The sequence below is a fragment of the Desmodus rotundus genome, chromosome 1 (genome assembly GCF_022682495.2).
Source record: "Desmodus rotundus isolate HL8 chromosome 1, HLdesRot8A.1, whole genome shotgun sequence".
Taxonomy (NCBI): Eukaryota; Metazoa; Chordata; class Mammalia; order Chiroptera; family Phyllostomidae; genus Desmodus; species Desmodus rotundus.
In genome coordinates, this window is record NC_071387.1 from 72329651 (window position 1) to 72336887 (window position 7237).

The window sequence follows — 7237 nt, forward strand, 5'->3', positions numbered from 1 at the left end:
GAAAAGAGGTACAGAGTGGCTTCTCCCTCAGATCCCCCATGAGGAGCCAACCCTACTGACACCTTGATCTCAGATTTCTGGTCTTCAGAACTGTAAGAGAATGTATGTCTGTTGTTTTAAGCCATCAGTTGTTACAGTGGTCTTAGGAAATAAATACAGGCACTGAGTCTCTAATGTGCTTCTCTGGACAGAAATATTACAACATCTTCCTGCATTTTTTACTGCTGCGAAAAGAAATATACTAGGTGTGTCTCTTCACAGAAGAGAGAGGGCATAAGAAAGTCTACACAAGCATCTCTCCAGACTCCTCCCATGTCTTTGTCCCTTGCCTATCCTGTCGTGCATCCGTTGGCTACATTAAACCATAGCCCTGAGTATAACTCTCTAGCAAATCACTGTATTTGTATGTATTAAGGAACCCTAAATAGACTGGTTATGTAATATCCTCCATGTCTCAATAGGACTTGAGATCTAGAGCATTCATATATGACCTAATGGTGAACAAGAGACCTGAGCTACCCAGTTGGGGAAACCATAAAAATTCCTACTCAGAGTAAGATTAGTATAGAGAGTAACAGAAAACACTAACCTCCCAAAGGCAGGAAACTAATGCTGAAAAAGAGTACCTAGAAAGTCAGTAACAGAGTATTGACTTCCTCCCTTTCCCTACCAAATTATAGTAATGGAGCAATTAAAAAATAATTTTAGGACTTCCAGTCAAGATGGAGGCGTGGGTAGACATGCTCTACCTCCTCTCACAGCCATAAGATGGTTCACAACTAACCTCAAAACAAAACACAACCAGAACTGTCAGAAAATCAAACTGTATGGAAGTTGGACAACCAAGGATTTAAAGAAGAAACATTCATCCAGACAGGTAGGAGGAGTGGAGACGGGAAGCCAGGATGGAGAGGATGTGGTGTAGCAGCAGCAGCAGCCAGCAGAATGGACAGTCCCACATTCACTTGTGACAGATAAAAACCAGGAGGGACACCTGGGAACAAGCCATCCCAGCCCCAGGCCAAACTGCACACCCAGGGTTCCAGCATGGGGAAATAAAGCCTCACAACTACTGGCTGTAAAAATCAGTGGGGGTTAGAATGGTAGAAGAAATTGCCAGTCTCTCAGGGGAGTCTGTTTAAAGGACCCGCACATCCCTAGAACATATGCAAATACATCCACTCTGGGATTTAGCACCGGGGAAGCAGCTAGAAGGGTGCCAGTCACATATGGGAAGCAGAGGAAGTGACTGGAAATGAGACGAGAGCCTAGCAAGCAGCATTGTTCCCTCTCAGACCCCTCCCTCATATTCAGATCCATAGATCAAAACTATGAACAGTAACATGACAACAAACTCACAACTATCAAAACTGAATCTAAAAAAACAAAAACATGTAGGTTCCAGCCAAGACAGAGGCACAGGTAGAAACCCTTCACTTCCTCACACAACCAAAAGGAAGATAACAACCAATCTAAAATCAATAAACAACAAGAAGTGTGAGAAAAATCAAACTGCATGGAACTCCAACAACCATTAAAGGAATAAAGAAACAGTCAAACAGAACAACCAGTCCAGTAAGGCGGTGGATGGAGAGAAACTGAGGTGAGGTGGCAGGCCATGGGCTGGCAGCGAGGAGGCAGAGAAGGCTGTGCAGGAGAGGCTGACTTAAGGGGAAATTGAGACTCAGAGGTGGCTGTGGACTACAGCGGTCGCTGCCATGAGAGAAACTCTCAGTCTCACATGAGAGTTCATTGAAAAGTGCACCAGAGATGAGTAGGTGAGCTACATTGTTCCTTCTCTGCCCCCTCCCCCACAGGCTGAGCTGAATTTAAAGCCCTGGTAATCAAAATGCTCGCAGAACTGATTGAGCTTCATGGAAAAATGAAAGAACAAATAAAAGATACCCAAAGTGAAATAAAGCAAAATATTCAGGGAACCAACAGTGACAGGAAGGACACCAGGACTCAAATCAATGACTTGGAACAAAAGGAAGAAATAAACATCCAACCAGAACAGAATGAAGAAACAAGAATTCAGAAAAGTGAAGAGAGTCTTACAAACCTCTGGGACAATCTGAAACATTCCAATATCCGAATCATAGGGGTTCCAGAAGGAGAAGAACAACAGCAAGAAATTGAAAACTTACTTAAACAAATAATGAAAGAAAACTTCCAAAATCTGGCAAAGGAAATAGACTTTCAGGAAGTCCAGGAAGCCCAGAGAGTCCCAAAGAAGTTGGACCCAAAGAGGAACATGGCAAGGCACATCACCATTAAGTTACCCAAGATTAAAGAGAAAGAGAGAATCTTAAAAGCAGCAAGAGAAAAGGAGACTGTTACCTACAAAGGAGTGCCCATAAGGCTATCAGCTGATTTCTCAAAAGAAACCTTACAGGCAAGAAGGGGCTGGAAAGAAGTATTTGAAGTCATGAAAGGCAAGGACCTACATCCAAGATTACTCTCTCCAGCAAAGCTTTCATTCAGAATGGAAGGGCAGATAAAGTGCTTCCCAGATAAGGTCAAGTTAAAGGAGTTCATCATCACTAAGCCATCATTGTATGAAACGTTAAAGGGATTTCTCTAAGAAAAGGAAGATCAAAAACATGAACAGTAAAATGACAACAAACTCACAACTATCAATAAATGAACCTAAAAAAATAAAAGAAAGAAAAACAATGAAAACAAAAACTAAGCAAACAGCTAGAACAGGAACACAATCAGGGAAATGGACATCTCATGGAGGGTTTTCAGTGGGGAAAGGGAAGGGAGGAATAGGGGGGAAAAGGTACAGGGAAGAAGAAGCATAATTGGTAGGCATTAAATAGATGGGGAAAGGTCAAAAATGGTATAGGAAACAGAGAACTCAAAGAACTTATATGTACAACCCATGGACATGAACTAAGAGGGGGATGCTGGAGGACTAGGGGGTGCATGGGGGAGAGGGGATAAAGGGGGAAAATTAGTCAAACTGTAATAGCATAATCAATAAAATATAATTAAAAAGAAAAACCTAAGCAAACAACTAGTACAGGAACAGAATCATAGAATTGGAGATCACATAGAGAGTTACCAGTGGGGAGGGCAAAGGGAGACAATGGGAAAAAGGTGCAGGGATTAAGAAGCATAACTGGTACAAAATAGACAGGGAGATGTTAAGAATAGTATAGGAAATGGAGAAGCCAAAGAACTTATATATATGACCCATGGACATGAGCTAAAGGGGGGAAATGCTGGAGGAAAGGGAGGTACTGGGTAGAGGGGGCAAAGGGGAAAAAATTAGGGCAACTGTAATATCATAAAAACCTTTCTATTATAAAATATGACACACACAAAAAGACCATATAAAATAATAATTCACTTGATGAATGTTTATAAGGCAAACCCTCTTGTAACCACTGCCCCTATGGAGAACTCTGACAGTGACCCTAGAAGATGTTAGTGTGCCCCATCTCCCTACCTCCCCCCAAAATGTCACCATTATCCTGACTTTTACGATAATCACTTTCTTGCTTATCAACCAAGTGTGCATCCCTAGATGCTCTAATTTTGTCTTCTTTAAGAAAATCTTTTTTTAAAAAATTAAGTTTTCTTTTTGTATTACTCTTGGAGAAAAAATAATTTTAAAATAAGATTTTACATTCTTAAAGATATAAAAAAAAGAATAATTCCCTTAAGAACGAGACATAATGAAACAAAAACGGGCAAAAATAAAACAAATGTATACATTTTTAAAAGAACCAATCAGAAATGCTATATGAAATATACAATCTCTAGAATTTAAAAATTCAGATGAAATAAATGCCAGACACAATTAAAGAGAGAATAATAGTGAATTAGAATACATTACACAAAGAAAACCTACTCAAATGCTGCAGTATAAAATAAAGATATTTAAAATATGAATGAGGAGATAAGACACGTGGGGTAGATTAAAGAGATCCAACATAAATGTACATGTATTGAATGAGAGCTCAAGATGAAGAGAGGGGATGCCAGAGAACAATATTGGATGATTAAAAGTCTGAGAGCTGAGCAGATAAATCCACATTGACACATTTAGTAACAATATAAGACAGTAAGGATAAGTTAAGAAAAATGTAAAGACCATCGGAAAAAAATTACCTAAAAACTAATGACAGTTTGGCTGAAAGTGGACTTCTAATCAGTAACAATAGATAGCAAAAGACGAAGGAGTAACATCTTCATTGTGCTGAGAGAAAATAACTGTTTATCAAGAATTCTAGACTTCTGGTCAAGATGGTAGCATAGGTAAACATGGCTCACCTCTTTGCACAACCACATCAAAATTACAACTAAAATATAGAACAACTATCACTTAGAACCATCAGAAATCAAGTTGAAGGGAAGTCTGACAACTACAGAATTAAAGAAAACACATCCTTCCAGACTGGTGGGAAGGGTGGAGACACAGAATGGGCTGGTCCCACATCCATGTGTGGTGGATGAAAATCCAGAAGGGATATCTTGGGAGCAAGGAGTCCCAGCCCCACACCAGGCCCCCTAGCCCAGGGTTCCGTGCCAGGAACATAAATCCCCATAACTTCTGGCTGCAAAAACCACAGGGACTGAGTCAGAGGAAGAAAATTCTGGAGTCTCCAGCAGTTCCTCTTAAAAAACACACACAGACTTACTCAGATTCACTCCCTCTGAGCTCCAGCACCAGAATAGCAGCTTGAGAGGCACCAGTGGTATATGGGGAGGAACTTAAGTATCTGGCATCAAGGAAGGAGCTGGGAGACAGCTACCTCAGTGAGAAAGGCAGGCATATGCCATTGTCCCTTTGCTGAGCCGTCCCCCTACAGAGCCACAGAGCCAGCAGGCAGGTGCCATATCTAAGACTCCATCAACCTGGCTAACAGTTTGCTCCGCCCTAGAGCTCCCGAGACTCTGTCCCACCCAAATTATGGGCCAACCCAAACTGTTAATATTGACTTTTCTCTATGAATAGCTGGTATTAGCTCATGCTTCACAACTTCCTAAATCCTATCAAACAAGCTCCAGCTGGCCTCAGTGAGCCTTCAGCCCCCATACCTCCTCCTAAGTAATCCAGGCCAGGCACGAGAAGCAGCCAGCCTAGATTCACAGCTTGACTTCACCTGGGAATCTCCAAGCCCAACACAAGTAGCAGCCATATCCAATTGTTTTATAGCTCATGTAGGGTGGCCCTGGGCAGAACACAGGTAGGGGATAATCTTGGGCTGCACCATCCAGGAAACCCTAGAGCCTGTTCAATGATGGACAGCTACAGACCACATCAGAACACCACTACCCAGCCCCTGTACAGCTGATCCTCCATGGAGGGCGGAGGTTGGTGGTCAGTGATCACAGCCAATCCTTGAAGCTGACTGGCCTGGGTAAATCCTTCCCATCCAACAGCAATCAAAGCTCAACTACAAGAGGAGAGTGTACTTAACCCACACAAAGGGTGCTGCTCAAGTACCCAGCTAGGGTCATAGGGGTTGCTGTGCCACTGGACCCTAGGGGACACCTACTACATTAGGCCACACTACCAAGACAGGTAGCCATAGCAACTCTACCTAATACATAGAAACAAACACAAGGAGGCTTCCAAAATGAGGAGACAAAGAAACAAGACCCAAACGAAAGAACAGATCAAAACTCCAGAAAAAAGAACTAAACAAAATGGAAATAAGCAATCTATTAGGTGCAGAGTTCAAAACAGTGATTATAAGATATTCAAAGAACTTAATGAGGACCTCAACAGCACAGAAAAGATCCAGTCAGAAACAAAGGACAGACTATTTGGAATAAACAATTTACAGGGAAACGACCGTAGAGTGGGTGAAGCTGAGAATCAAGTCAATGATTTGGAACAAAGGAAGCAAAAAAAACCCAGAAAAATGAAAAGAAAAAAGAATCCATAAAACATCAGGATAGTGTGGGCATCCTCTTGGACAACTTCAAGAAGTCCAACATTTGCATCATAGGGATGCCAGAAGGCGAAGAGAAAGAGCAAGAAATTGGAAATCTCTTTGAAAAAGTAATGAAAGAAAACTTCCCTAAATTGGTGAAGGAAATAGACAAGGAAGTCCAGGAAGCACAGAATCCCAAACAAGATGGATGCAAAGAGGCCCACTCCAAGACACAACACAATTAAAATGCCAAAGGTTAAAGATCAAAAGAGAATCTTAAAAGCAGCTAGAGAAAAGCCATTACTTACCTACAAGGGAGCTCTCATAAGACTCTCAGCTGATTTCTCGAGAGAAATTTTGCAGACCAGAAAAGATTAGCAAGAAATGTTCACAGTGATGAAAAACAAGGACCTAAAACCAAGATTACTTTATCCAGAAAAGCTATCATTTAGAATCAAAAGACATATAAAGAGCTTCCCAGACAAGAAAAAGCTAAAGGAGTTTGTCACCACCAAATCAGTATTACATGAAATATTAAAGGTCTTCTTTAAGAAGAAAAAGAAAAAAAGAAGATAAAAATATGAACAATAAAATGGCAATAAATACGTATCTATCAACAATTGAATCTAAAAAAGAAACTAAGCAAACAAGAAGAACAGAGACAGGATCATGGCTACAGAGAGGGCTTTGATGGTTGCCACATGGGAGGGAGTTGTGGGGGAATGGGTGAAGAGGTGAGAGCATTAAGAAGTACAAATAGGTGGTTACAGGATAGCCATGGGGTTATAAAGTACAGTATCAGAAATCCAGGGGTTTCAAACTCATTTTCACTGGGGGCCACATCAGCCTTGCAGTTGCCTTCAAAGGGCCAAATGTAATTTTAAGACTGTACAAATATAACTACTCTTTAACAGTTACATGAGAGCTTGGTGCTGCCACTGGGTAGAAACAAGGTGCCGGTCCAGATAAAACAAGGCGGAGGACCAGATTTGGCCCACAGGCCTTATGTTTGCCACCTCCTTGTGGATTAGCCAAAGAAATTATACACATGACCCAGGGATATAACAATGATGTGAAGATGGCCTGAGAGGGTGGGGTGATGGGTGGAGGGGGGCAGAGGGGGAAAAATTGAGACAACTGTAATAGCATAATCAATAAAATGCAATTTAAAAAATAAGTAAAAAAAAGAATTCTATATACAGTTAAACTTATATTCCAAAAATTAGATAATTTTATATATAAAAATATTAAGGAGATTTCTACATAGTCTACTAAAGTAGTAAAAAGAAAAGCGAGTCCAAAGGAAAAAAGGAAGATGGCCAAAATATGGCGTTCACAGAAAT